This window comes from Carassius gibelio, chromosome B5 (genome assembly GCF_023724105.1).
Source record: "Carassius gibelio isolate Cgi1373 ecotype wild population from Czech Republic chromosome B5, carGib1.2-hapl.c, whole genome shotgun sequence".
Taxonomy (NCBI): domain Eukaryota; kingdom Metazoa; phylum Chordata; class Actinopteri; order Cypriniformes; family Cyprinidae; genus Carassius; species Carassius gibelio.
This window is the reverse complement of record NC_068400.1, coordinates 23,095,393-23,109,685: the sequence shown is the minus strand read 5'-3', so window position 1 is coordinate 23,109,685 and position 14,293 is coordinate 23,095,393. Positions and strand designations below refer to the sequence as shown.

The window sequence follows — 14,293 nt, the reverse complement described above, 5'->3', positions numbered from 1 at the left end:
TTATAGCACCTTTCAAGGCCCTAAGGACATTTTACAAATAATACAAGCAAATTGGCAAACAAAATACACCAGACTAGGTCTGTCACTTTTTATTCAATATTCGAATATGCATTCGAACATGACGTGAAATATCCGTAATCGAACTATAAATAAAATATCCGGTTTATAAAATGCCATGTGTAGTGCATTTTTTACAGTCTATGATTAGACCGTTTGTTTTTTATTTTATTCTTTGCCATCTTATCCAGAAGAGGGCATTCTAGACGTATTGTAGCGTAGGCCCATGACCAAATCACGCGAATAATAGCTAGTAGCCAAGCACGTCTGTGTGCTCCGAACGTGTGTTCTCCACCGCGAGGAACATTGTAAATAAAAAAGAGAGCCGCACTTAATGCAAATCAAGTTTATAAAATGGTGTTTCTTGCAAACAATATTAAAAAATTAATTAGGCTAGGCTATATAGGCTATATACTCCTGCTGCTGTTTAAGTTGTAACGTTATTGTTTGTGCCTGTTCTGAATAGTTTTTTCTTTTCTTTTTACATTTAGCCTAATGTTGTGGGATATGCATAGTGGCACTTCATATAAGTTGATATTCTAAGTTGATAACCAACTGTTTCAAACATTAAGTAAAAAAAATTATAATCCAGATAGTCCTGTTTATGACTCAATGTTAATACATTTGTGATTGAATCTCTATTAGGCTACGGTGTTTTTTTTTTTGTTTGTTTTTTTTTTTCACAGGGGGCAGGCACATAGATATTCAAATATATTTGAATACATTGCATGATATTCGATATCCATTCAAATTTGATTTTTCTCAAAAGGGACACCCCTACACCAGACAGTCAAAAGCCCAAAGACATTTCACATGGAGTTAGACACAAATGTCAACGTTGTCAGTTTTTTTTTTTTCCTCACACAGTCTTTACTTTAAATGCACATAAAAGGTGCAACAAAAATCTACAGATTTCCTCTAGGCTACATCTGTAATGTCTTTGGAAATGATGAGTGCACATCCTGGTTCTTGAGTGGCTGAAGCGAAACTGTAAAATTTGATTTCAAGCCATTTTCTTGCAGACGAGGAGAAGTGTTCAGGCATAAATGGTAAAAGGCTTGTAATAGTTGTTTACTGTCCTGCTTTCCATAATAGCAGCCGGTCGGAAAGGTCAACAGTCCGGTCTTTGTTCTGAGCTGTGTCAAAGAGCCGTCTAACCAGCACACAGTCCTGTTAAAAATGCCACATTAACACTGATTACTGCCTGAGCCTTTCATGATATGAATGAAAGGAAAAACACACATCTGCTTACGTCACTAAATAATCTGCTATTAAAGCAATAAACCAAAAAAAAAGCCATGCATTATACATCCAAGGTTACCTTTTTTTTTCAGGGGAATATAGATCTAAAATGGTTCATACTGCTTTTGTGTTGACTAAAATTTACTTGCAAGTCAAACTAACTCATTATGAAGGCCTTATAAGCAAGGGTGCACATAGGTTTTTCAGCCTGGTTCTCATAAAAGAACCTAGAGATTTGGTTTGGCCCTTACACTGCACATAGTGTGACCCATTAAATATATAATTAATAGTTCATATTTTTTAACATCAACAAAATCAAGAGTTCCTATTTAAATATATGACAGATTTATTTTTACTCAATTTAATCACTGTATGTTGTCAATATAAATTTAACTCCAATCGTATATGAAGTAATGCAGTAGTTTAATCAATGTACAGACATAATATTAATGTAAAATCACTGATAACACAAAGAGAGAGGTATGGTAAAGGAGACTAAAAATATCACCTTAAAATTTCAGTATTTCAACTCAAATCGATCAAACTCAGAGCAACTCCAGCAGTTATATTGACCCTGAGGACATTTAAATCTGCCACACTTATGATTGAGCACCCAGCACTCTGTGCTCACAAACTGCAAGAAATTTTTACTATAGGTGAATGTGATCCATAACTCACAGACTGTAATGAAACAAAACCCTCAAGAGGACACATTAAACCTGTGTCATTAATCACATGACCTGGCCGAGCGCCACTGTGTTGACTGCATTTTGCATTTGAATAAAAAAAATGGTTAAGTGTAAACAGAAGCAGGAACACAATCACTTCTAGCTATGCAAGCAATACTGTGTAAAATATTTGAAAATATTATTACAAAGTATTCATTTTCTATTTTTAGCGAATTAAAAATGTTATTTATTCCTGTGTAGTAAAGCTGAAATTTCAACATCATTACTCAGGGCTCTATTTTAACGATCTAAACGCAAAGTGTAAAGTGCACGGCGCAGGTGCACTCAGGGCGTGTCCAAATCCACTTTTGATATTTTAACCACGGAAAAACGGTTGACGCACCCAGGAGCACGGTCTAAACAGGTTGTCCTTATTCTCTTAATCAGGGTATCTTCACATTTTTTAACAGCAAATTTAATGACTTTTAAGACCTTTTTAAGTCCTCTAAAAGGAAAATTTAAGACTTTATCTAAACAAAAAAAAAAAGGGCAAATGTTCAGTCCGACAACACAGATTGATGTGGCGAAGCATTAGTGTGGCACAACTCATCACAACCACGCTCAAGACAGGTCAAAGGGGCGCAAAAACTTTTATACCAAGTGCTGATTGACCTTACAACCCTGACATGGTTGACTATGTATAAACTATCAGCCTTTAAGGTACTTCAGGTAATTTCTAAATTCTGGCCCCTCATAGCAGTTTGAAAAAGACATGGAAGACAGCCCCAGGACATTACAAAAGCCCATTTCATCATACTTGATCTAAATTATGGTTAAATGTTGCTGCCTAATAGCCTTGAGCTGGGTTTGGGGGTTCTCCCCCAAGAAAATGTTGTTCAGGGTCTGATTAGTGTTTTCTATGTCATTTCAGACACCGATAAATGCAAGCACATTCAATAATCTATGCATAGACCTAATGAATGACAGACAATTGTAGGAAAGATCAGGATCAGAAATTTATTGCATGTTCCAGTTGTAGGAGATCCATGACTTTCCAATTTACTGTGGATACATCCATTGACACAGAAAGCATGTTCCTTAAATTAAGTTCCTTGGTGCCCTCCTGAAATTATAAAAAAATAAAATCAAAACAAAGTCCACCTCAAGAATGATAACATTTTCATTCATGTTCACTCAGATTAAATTTATGCATTTAGCAGACGCTTTTATCCAAAGCGACTTACAGTGCATTCAGGCTATCAATTTTTACATATCATGTGTTCCCGGGGAATTGAACCCCCAAACTTGCTTGCTTGCTAGATCAGTGCTCTACCAGTTGAGCTACAGGAACACTAGATTAGATAGTTTGTCTAAAGTAGTGATTCTCAAACTGTGGTCTGGGGACCACTGGACATATGCCAGATTACCAAGGAGGGTCTGTGAGCAAAAGTCATCAACCAAAATGACTGACAAGGACTGTGACACCGTTGAACATTTCCAATTCACTTCTCATGACTTGTTTTCTAATCATGCACATTATTAGCAGGTAAAGTTAGCCATGGTTTCAGAAGACTAAAATGGCCTACATTTTTACATGCATTAGGGATGATCATTAAGCCAAATATGTCAAGTTTTTTTTATTTTATTTTTTTTATTGGCTAAGTGGTCCTTGATTTGAAAGAAAAAATGTTTGAGAAACAAGTTAAGCCATAATAGTGAATGCTCACAAATTGGGCCTATGTGATAGGGTTCAGTGTCAACGTTGTTAACCTAAAATTGAGAAGCACAAAACAGATATTTGGAGTCTAACTATGAACTGGGCTACATTATTTAATTCAATTCAATTTTACTTTTCACATAAAAAAAATGCAAGAAGCATAATGCATATTGAATGCTTTATATAATAAAGTTATTTACAGCACTGCCTTCCATCCATAATGCAAAAGTCCTATGCCTAGATGTCACCCACCCACAACATTTTTTAACTGATTGGATGGGACAATATATCAATGCATTTTGAATCGAGAAATTATTCTGGATCGATTCCAATTTTTCTGAATGCATCGCGATTCTCTCTCGAATCAGTTCTTAGTTTAGTTTTTAACAGCAAATGCCACTGCATGATTTATATGCCTTACACACACCACTTGAACCTACTATAAAATAATAATTAATAAAGTTCGAAAAGGTTGAAGCGAAGTACAAGGGTGTTTGCAGTGGGGCATTTACATTAATCTCGCGTCATAAAAGCAATATATCAATTACATAATCAGACTCAGCAGAATGCACGAGCGCTCTTTGTCGTGAGCATTTGAGTGCTCGGTTAAAAACTAGCCTAGAGCGCAATGTGCAAAAACTAAGCTCAGAATCAATTCACAATGCATTCGGAAAAATTTAAATCAATCCAAGAATTGTGACGCATCGATATATTGTCCCAAATATTCATTAGGAAATAACAAAAACACATGAAGCATTTTAACATATTCAAATACTTTTAAATGTTACTTTTAGAGTCTTACCTTAAAGTGCTACAGCAAGTCTTCTGCCATTGAGGTGCTCAAAAACTGAGAACCAAGATAGCGAGACCTGACAATCGTGTTCTTGTCCACAGCTTTATCGTCTTTGCCCATGCTTGCGATTTCGCAAACTGCCGTGGTGGCGAACCATCAACGCAACGCGTTCATCAATCACTTACTCGTATGTCACCTATGGAATGATGCAGGTTGCACCTACGAAGTGCTGCCCCCAAATGTTACGCTGGTCAAATTGCGGTTGAAAAAATAAATAAAAATGACGAGTCGGACATGAAATTTAAGATCCCACATGAAATTTAAGACATTCATATGGAAAATTCCAGGATTCAAGACATTTTCAGACCTTAAAAATCGAAAATTGTATTTAAGACATTTCAAGACTTTTTAAGGACCCGCGGGGACCCTGTTAATGAGTAATGGGTGTTTTTTGGGAGTAACGTGCAATAAATCTATCAGAGTCTCATCTTCCTGTGCTATTTACACGGCAGAATTTGGCAAGCGCAAAGACAGAACGCGTCAGCATGATGAAACGGAGATGTTCGTGTGCGACCAAATAGATAACCTATTTCTGATACATGCGATGACTATCCATTATGACATGTAGGCATTTTCATATATATATTTAATTAGCCTACAAAAAATTATTATGCATTGCAATCCTATAATTTTTTATATTTGGCATGTTTGTGTGCTGCTGTGCGTCCCTGTGTTTAATAAGCAGCGTGTACGCTCTTTAAATAACAAAGAAAAAACATTGAGCCAGACTTTAGACCAGGTTTGAGCTGGTCTATGGCGCAGTCTATTTTCAGCTCCTTAAAATAGTATTGCACCAGCATGTTGAAAACAGATTCTTTAATGAATGAAGGTTGAAAAAGTCACTTTGTGTTAAAATAATGATTAGTAAATACAGAAAGTAACATTAATCTACAATAGCTTAATAATGTAATGAAATGAACTTCACTGTAAAGCATAAAGGACAAAGTTGGCACAACTCTTCCACACCATGTAATGGTAATGAGTCAAGATGTTACATCAGTGCTTCATGATGACATGGGTAGAGGTTTGATGATGTCACAGTTCTTGTACACACTACAGTATTTCAACATCAGCTCCCAATAACACACAAAGGCACACGGTTCCCTCCTGATGGACAGCCAGCTTCCCTTTAGCCCCGTCACTGTCAATCAACAGCTTGTTTCCATGCCGAGTGGCCAGGCTGCCATGACAACGTGAGATTCTTCAGTGCAGTCACTGGTTGAATGAGATTGAGAGGATCCTGAATATGAAACAATTCTCTATTTATAGGCATGCGAGTGAGTTTAAAGGTACCAACTATATAATGGACATACAGTGAAAACAGCAGAAACACAGCACACTGACATACACATCAAACTGTATGGGGAGTCAATAAACCTTCCTATTAAGGATTAATTATGGGAGAAAAAGATACTACATTTGCAAAAGAAGTATTTCAATTGGATTCTGTCATTGTTGGTGGTGTTTAAAAATAGTTTTTAGTTAAACTGAGTTTGAAACATCTTTTCACCACCGCTGATTGAGGGCCCTTTGCAAGAGTAAATGACCTAAAAAAATACACTAAACACATTTTTTCATGTGCATGTCTGTGCTTTTTGTTCCTTTTCAACTAAATTAACAATTACTATTATATAGGGAGACACAACATTTCAGGTGCAATTTCAAGAAAAGCAAAAATATGATTAGTTACAGGCATTATATGATTAATACTGTGTAAAAAAAAAAAAAAGACAAAAGTAGCTTTAACGTCAGATGGCACACCTACAGTCTGCCCACGGATCATTCACACAACGTCTGATGCATACGGCACACTAAAATGCCAATGAAGAAGCCAGAACGTATTACTTCCTGATGGAAGGTCTCCACACATTGTCCAAATTTGTTTATTGTTATCTATAGAATATTCACGGAGACTGCTATGTCATCATTCCAAATCAGACACCACTTTGTTGCAGCACGGTCTATTATTGCGGTAGCATCGATTTCAGATTCACTCCAGTGTAAGTGGAAAGTCCTTGGACAGAACAGAACAGGCTACAGTGTGCAGCAGACCCTATGCTCCATGCCAGCAATCAAAAGTCTGTCTCCAGCCAAACCTGAGCTGAATTAGCATGCATGCACCTAAAATAGAATAGAACCCAGCAGGAATCATTCATCAACAGGTATCCAGACATCCCTGGACGATACACACAGCTGCTAAGAGGAAAATAAGCCTGATTAAACTCATACTGTACATGCTGTTACTGCTGGGCGCTTTGACCTAAAATCAGTATCACAATTTTTGTTGTTGTTGTTGTTTTCATGGTTTATCTTTTTTTCTGACTGTGCCTTTTTATGATTCAGATTTAGGAGTCAAAGAGCTGAATTTTCACCATCATTACTCTAATCTTCAGTGTCACATGATTCTTTAGAAATCATTTGAATATTCTTGTTTGATGCTTAAGAAACTTTTATTATTGTTGAAAACACCTGCTTCATTTTATTTATTTATTTATTCGTTTGTTTATTTATTGTGGACAGATTTTTCTGAATAAATATGATAGAAAACTCATAACGGAAACATCTTTTGTAGCATTATAAATGTTACAAAATAAAACCGATCAAATTAAATGATTAAAGTATCAATTTAATTAATCCTTAATGTAAAAGCAATAACTGAAAAAATACTTTTAACCAGTATTGTGCACACATATTTAAATCTACAGCTTTCCTTTGATGCAAAAACAGACCAAAAATAGTGATTAGAGGTGCTCCGATCACGATCGGCCGATCGTTATGCGCATCTCGTCAGTAAAGCCGGTTTTCTAATCAGCGGTTAATTCCATCAGGTGCGTGATTTGACATAGAGAAGCTGTTACTACACAGAGCCGTTGTTAATAGAGAAGATGCGCAAATCACGTTAATTTTCAGCGTTTATTGGCCCATCTTCTCAGTTAACAACGGCTCTGTGTAGTAACAGCTGCTCTATGTGAAATCACGCACCTGATGGAATTAACCGCTGATTAGAAAACCGGCTTTACTGACGAGATGCGCATTAACGATCGGCCGATCGTGATCGGAGCACCCCTAATAGTGATGATGTATAAAAATTTTACAGCTGTATAAAAATGTAATTAAACAATGTTACATCACTTTTCCCGGATCCTTACTTTCCAGCAAATACAAATCACTCCTTCATTAGACATTAAACATACAAAAAAACTATCCATTGTAGAGTCTGGTCTGATGAATTCAATCACCTGCTCATATCTGCTGATGAAGACAGACATTATGACAGGAAGTTGATTGGCTTATGTAATCAGTAGGAATGAGTGCTAAACGTCTTCTGGAGGAAGGGAAAGAGACAAATATCTGAACATGAACAAAATATTTAATTAAAAATGTAGAATATAGTACTATATTTGAAGATGAAGAGTTTGACAGATACTGTAGTGAAAAGATTGAGAAAGAAAGATCTCTGCAGATAAAGATGTATTTTAACATGCGGTAACAACTGGCACACATCCGTGTTTAACACAAGTAAGTGTTTCCTGTCTCCTCTGAGGGCTGATGTTGAGCGGAGGCTCATTTCTCCGCTGTAATGGAGAGACTGAGGGGATGCATGTCTGGTTCACATGTACAGTACATCCCACCCAGTCGACTCCGCAAGATGATTGATGAGCAGCAGATACACACACGCACATCGCCCATGTTAAAGTGGAAAACTTAAATGTCATTTCATAGGAAACTGATTTTAGTGAATGCAACTAAATGTAAGGTATTAGACGCCCTCCAACTCAGTGTTGGGCTGCTGCTGTTTGTATTATGTGTGCATGTGTTAAACAGAGCAGCAGTACTCTGCTGTGTTTGAAGAACGGCTGTAATCTAATTTGCTGAGTGCAGAGTGATGATTAGTCCCTCTGCTGTAAAGCCCACAGCACAATTCCGAGGGGATCTGAGATCACACTTCTGCCTCTCCACACTGATCTCAGCATGAGCCAAGAGAAAAAAACTCATTCACAAGCTCCTTATGCAGAGCTCCCTTCTGAAGAGCTCTCAGAGCTGCTGAGGTTTCACTGGTTAGTATTTATTTTTGTCTCATTGAATGGTTGGTTTACTTAATTGTATTTTTAAATAAAATAATAAATTTAGTTTCTATTTTTTTTTGTATTTTATTTATTTTATTGCTTTATTTAGTTTTGCTCTGTTTTGTTTCATCCCAATTCACCTTAACTATGCTCTAAAAGTATTTTTTTTAAGTATTTAAAAAGGTTATTTTAACAGACACATTTTTCCCCCATATACTTGCCTACTCTTCTGCAAAATATATAATTTTACATGTGAAGCAAACGAGTAGGTAAGTTTATGGGGAGAAAAAAAGAACCTAAAATAACTTTTTGTTTGTTTGTTTTTTTAATTTTCTTGTTTTGTATCCTGTTTGGTTGTCTTGTTTTTTTTTGTGTGTGTTTTGATGCATTTTTTTTTTTTTTTTTTTTGCTAAATTACTGTTTTACTCTTTTATTTGGTTTAACGTTTCTTTCATCCTCATTCACAAATATATACTATGTTCTTAAGGTATGTACTTTTATTCTGAAAAAATATTCATACTTATGAGTGTGTAGCAGAAGAGTAGGCAAGTTTTAGAACGTATTTGCATCTTTTAAAAGAAAGTTTTGCCAAATAGTTACGTTCATCCCGTCACCATAAACTGGACTGTCAACCATATTTTTCCCATACTGGAAAAGAAAAGATGTGCCCACAACTGGCTGATCAGTGTACTATTTATGCAGAGATCTCTCCTCGTGTTTTTGCATATGGATTCTTTGAAAATGAATGGACTAGCATATCTTTACAAAAGTTCACAATGTTGTTGCAGATAAAAGCTGCAGTCTATAAATTTGCCTCTTTGACGTCTTCTATGTTTGAAAACCTGGAATTGCAGTTCTTTGCAGAAGTATATTAAATGTGTGGGTTGTGATCCAGTGCAGATGAATCTGTTTTGAGGTGAATGTGTAGCTGTCAGTCACCGCACCGGTGTGGATATTCACTGTACTTAGTATTCACAGATTCTAGCCAGGTCTTGGAATATATGACCCAAATAAGAATTTTCACCATATATTGTCATCTGAACAAATAAGTAACAAGTCTTCCATGCTTTGTTCTGACCAACTGAGGAAAAAACATTACAATAAATCGCGCTACCAATGGTGATTTAATCTAATGATCGATTAGCTAATATCACATCAAACCCTGCAAATAATTATTATTGATATACTTTATTCTCCAATTATTAATGTTAAATGTGCCATAGAATGCAAAAATCACCTTTATAAGGTGTTTGAACATTTATGTGGCCGCAGTGTGTGAAAACAACCAGCCTATAATGGTAAAAACCCACCCACTTATTGATTTATAATTCAAAAAAAAATCATAAACAGTCTCTCTACACAAGCAGTTCCAGACTATGATGACATAGTTGATGAAAGTCCTGCCCATTTGTGACTCTCTCTGCCCTATTAGCATATACACAGCCCTGAGTCAGAAGCTGTGGTCCGTCATTACTGTTCTCTGCTGTTGCTGCGCCAAAGAGCCATTAAAAGTGTCATGTGTTGGAATGAACCAATGAATGCACCAATGAACATTAGAGCCCGACCGATATATCCGATGTTTTGATTCAGACTGCACAAAGAGAAGAGGAGAAGATATACAGGTCCGTTGTGAATGTGTCTATGAGAGCAAATATAGTGTAGTTACAGTAGTACAGTAGGTGCGCCAGAAATTATTAAACCAGAGGGGTCATGTAAATAAATGTGAGTTGAACAAGCGCTTTTTTTCTTTCTTTCTTTTTTTTTTACATATGTGACCCGTCACGGAAACCAGTGACACAAGTCGGCAGCACAACTTTCGAGCAAAATGAGAAAGAAGCGTTTTTTTTTTTTCAAAATTGGTGATTTTCGTTTTTTTGCAGAATCTGTTAGTTGATATCACAAAGAAGCCTCTCTGTGTTTGAGATAGCAGTATTGGTATATTTAAAAGCGTACATTTTTAGGTTGAAATCAGGTTGTTTGTCGGAGATTCTAGCACACAGTAGGGGCGTTTCATTGTCTGTCTGTATTTCCATACTGGATAAGTCGGCTTTTGTTTCTTTTGTTATTGCCCCCGCCCTCCAAGAGACGCGTGGCTACTTAGTATGCAACGCTCTGGCCGGCTCTAGCTGATATCAAAATTCAATGAAGATGGACGCAGCAAAGATGAATGCAGACGAGCTGAACCATGGCCGTTACACCGAAAATGTTTCGAAGTACTTCTTCGATAAGCCGGATGCTTATAAACAAGCGCTCACTGATTCTGAAGACGATCTGAGCAACGATGAATAATAAGACTGTATAATATCCCTTATCTACAACTGAGCGAAGATGATGACAAGGAAGAATGTATTGGAGGCATCGAGATCTGCGAGAATACTTTTGTTTCTTATGGGGTGAGTTTCCATAAACATCAAAGTTTGTCGTTTTGTGTTCATTCTAAGATCACGTACACGTTATCTCATGTTTAGTCCATGTTTAGACCTTCCCATATCTACCTATTGTTATTAGCTAGCTCATAGCTCATCGGTTATCACAGAATCCTGTTAAGAAAGTCCTAATGCTACACAATGAAATCAATTCAAAAAAGTTTTATGTAGAAAACCAGCAAATAACAAATAAAATTAGCATCAATATGTACTTTTTGTTTACATAAACATTAAAATAATAACATTAAAAATGATGGCCACATTTGAAAGATTAAAGTTTTTTTATAAAAAGATAAAACTCACATATTTCAGCCTCTAAATAATTTTTATAAAAGTCAAAAAAGATAAATTACTGACATTTACAATGCACATTCTCCTTTAGTATTAATAGTATGCGGTCCGATTTTTCCCGTTGTGTCTATCGTTGCTATGCAGGGGGTATGGCTTATCTAAATGAGATGTAAATGAGCCCCATTGTCACTCGCAGCAGTGAGAACTGCAAATCTTAAGAGGCTATTTCTGCTGTTTCAGCTTTTTTGAGTGCCTACCTTCAAATGGCCACAGCTTCTCCAAATATTATCAGATTTCCATGTGTTACACATCGTTGGAAAGCTTGGAGACTACACTTTCAGAATCTGTGAATAACTTAAAATGCCCCAGAACCGACTTGTGTCCCTACTTTCCGTGATTGGTCACATATTGTTTCAAAGCAGCTTTACAGACATAACATACAGACTTATTATTATTATAATTCTAATGATGACATGAGTAATGATACGGGGTGATATTATTAATACACATGCTTATTCTTTCTCTGTCTCTCTTTCTGCCCTACAGATGGCTGAAAAAGGTGAATGCTGTAGCAGCAAAGTGTGGGACTACTTCTGCAAATACTTTAACTTTAGTATTATAATTTATTTACAGTACACACACAGACTGTTAAAACCAGCTTCAACTGGAAGAAAGTAAAAGTGTTAAATGTTTAAAACCAGACTGTTTTTTGATCATTAAAAAATATATACTTTTGATGTGCAATTGTTTAGTCATTGAGACTGTAATCTAAGGCTTTTTTTAACATAATCCCTTTTGGAAAATGGTTTATACAGCCCACATACATAGAACAGGCAGATATTTTGCTATTGAATGTTGTATAAGTGCAGTTTATAGGAAATGGGTCTAATATCCAGATTATTTGTAAAATCAAAATATCGGCTTATAAATCGGCTCTTTTCGGGTTAATATCGGCATCGGCCCCCAAAAATCCATATCGGTCGGGCTCTTATGAACATAGCAGTCTACATAGACCGCTGAGGAAACGGTGGTTAACTTTCATTTTCAAAGCAAATGTCATTTACTTTGTGCTAACACCGGACTCGACTGCCTCACAAACGAGGGTCAGTTCGATACCAATGCTTCTACCAATTACATCACCAATACGATACCAACCACTACTTTGAATGCTTATTTTTCCAAAATAGCTTCTTGGCTCTCTGTTAGGCTAATGTTGCTAAAGCTCCCATTGTCTCTGCCTGTTTTCACTAATGCTGCCTTTACATGCTACCAGAATGATCGTGAATAGGAATGTGGAAATTAAAAATTGCATTTGGAAGCAATATGTGAGGTCAGTATCATGGTCACCATAACACCAGTATGCCCACAAGAATGAGCTCATGAAACTCCACACTCTTCTGAGAAGGGAGTTGCCAGGTTTTCAAAACAAAACCATCCTGCGGACAAATGAAAAGCAACCCAAGGCAACAGTGTTAAAGTACCGTATTTTTCGGACTATAAGTCGCACTTTTTTTTCATAGTTTGGCTGGTCCAGCGACTTATAGTCAGGTGCGATTTATTTATCAAAATTATTTTGACATGAACCAAGAGAAATGAACTAAGAGACATGAACCAAGAGAAAACATTTACGTCTCCAGTCGCGAGAGGGCGCTCTATGCTGCTCAGTACTCCTGTAGTCTACACTGAAAACATAGAGCATACCCTCTTGCGGCTGTAGACTGTAATGTTTTCTCTTGGTTCTTGGTTCTAAATAAATGTGACTTATAGTCCACTGTGACTTATATATGTTTTTTTCCTCATCATGACGTATTTTTGGACTGATTTATAGTCCGAAAAATACGGTAGACCAATTCTGAGGGAAGACCTCAGACTTGGCAACACTGGAAGGGAGACGGGAGCAACAGCTCATTTCCATTTAAAGGGGACATGCACGTAAACAGAGCGTTTTAGCTAATATCCTAAAAATGGCAATTTCAAGAAGCTATAAAAAAAAAATGGGGGGGGGGTATTTTGAGATCACATGCACACTCTGGGGACGTCAGAGAACAATTTAAAATATTGTATCAATGCATTCTATGGCACCTTATCAAAATCTATAATCTATCTATATGACTATAAGTATAGTGTGTATTAGCATATAGATTTCAATTTATGTACAGTTTAATTTCTAATTGTCACATCATTCAAATTTCATATTAAGAAATTATTTTAACCGAAAAAGCAAACTATGTAAAACCCTCTGCGAAAACCTTCCCGAACCACTCAAATAAACATTGTGAATCGAGCCAATGTAAGGCGTTAATTTCGAAAACTGGCTTGTAAGGTACTTGCTCAAATATTGATTTTGGATCATTTTTAACCAAAAAATGTTATGACAGATAATGCTTCTACCAATGTTAAATTGTACCCAAACAAACTTGCCAAATAAGCACTCGGATATTAAATTTGAAACATATAGTCAGAAAGAGAAAAAAAGAGAGCAAGAAAATGAGAATACAATGCCCTTCCTCAGCACTTTTGTGCAACTGTTCAGGAGAATTGCGTAATCTTTTGCAAAGCTCTCTGGCTCACGCTGTCTTTCTGCATCTCTAGATTTTTAACCCAAGAGTAATATCAGTGTGTGTCTGCATGTATGTCAGTCTCATCTGGTGAGGGTTATTGAGGGTACGAGGGGGATCACAGTTTCTCTTCAGGGACATCATTAGGAAAAGAATGAGGAGGAGATGAAGAGAAGAGAGGGATAATGTGAAAAAGATAAGCGATCACAGTATATAGATGAATCAAATCTAGATCTTTACATTTTCCACAAGACGAAAATCTTAAAGCCAATCACTTAAAAGGTAACAGCACATTTCTAAAACAAAACTCTACAAGAGGATTTAAGTGTGTGTGTGTTATATTCGTTTGGTTACAGGAAATAAAAGTTGGTAAACTGTTCATCCAATGCAATGTCCATAGCACCCCTTTCCCTC

At 36.5% G+C, this 14,293-nt stretch overlaps 1 protein-coding gene and 1 long non-coding RNA gene across 3 annotated transcripts in view; both read right to left on the bottom strand.

Moving 5' to 3' along the window:
- The window catches only part of LOC127957413 (active breakpoint cluster region-related protein), a 186,693-nt gene that overhangs the window by 121,708 nt on the left and 50,692 nt on the right, over positions 1-14,293 (bottom strand). The gene's annotated exons all lie outside the window — the stretch shown is intronic.
- LOC127957428 (uncharacterized) lies at positions 2,959-4,908 on the bottom strand. Its single transcript, XR_008153798.1, has 2 exons — positions 4,487-4,908; positions 2,959-3,090 (listed from the first exon to the last, which is right to left on the bottom strand). It is a non-coding gene; the product is annotated as an uncharacterized LOC127957428 (long non-coding RNA).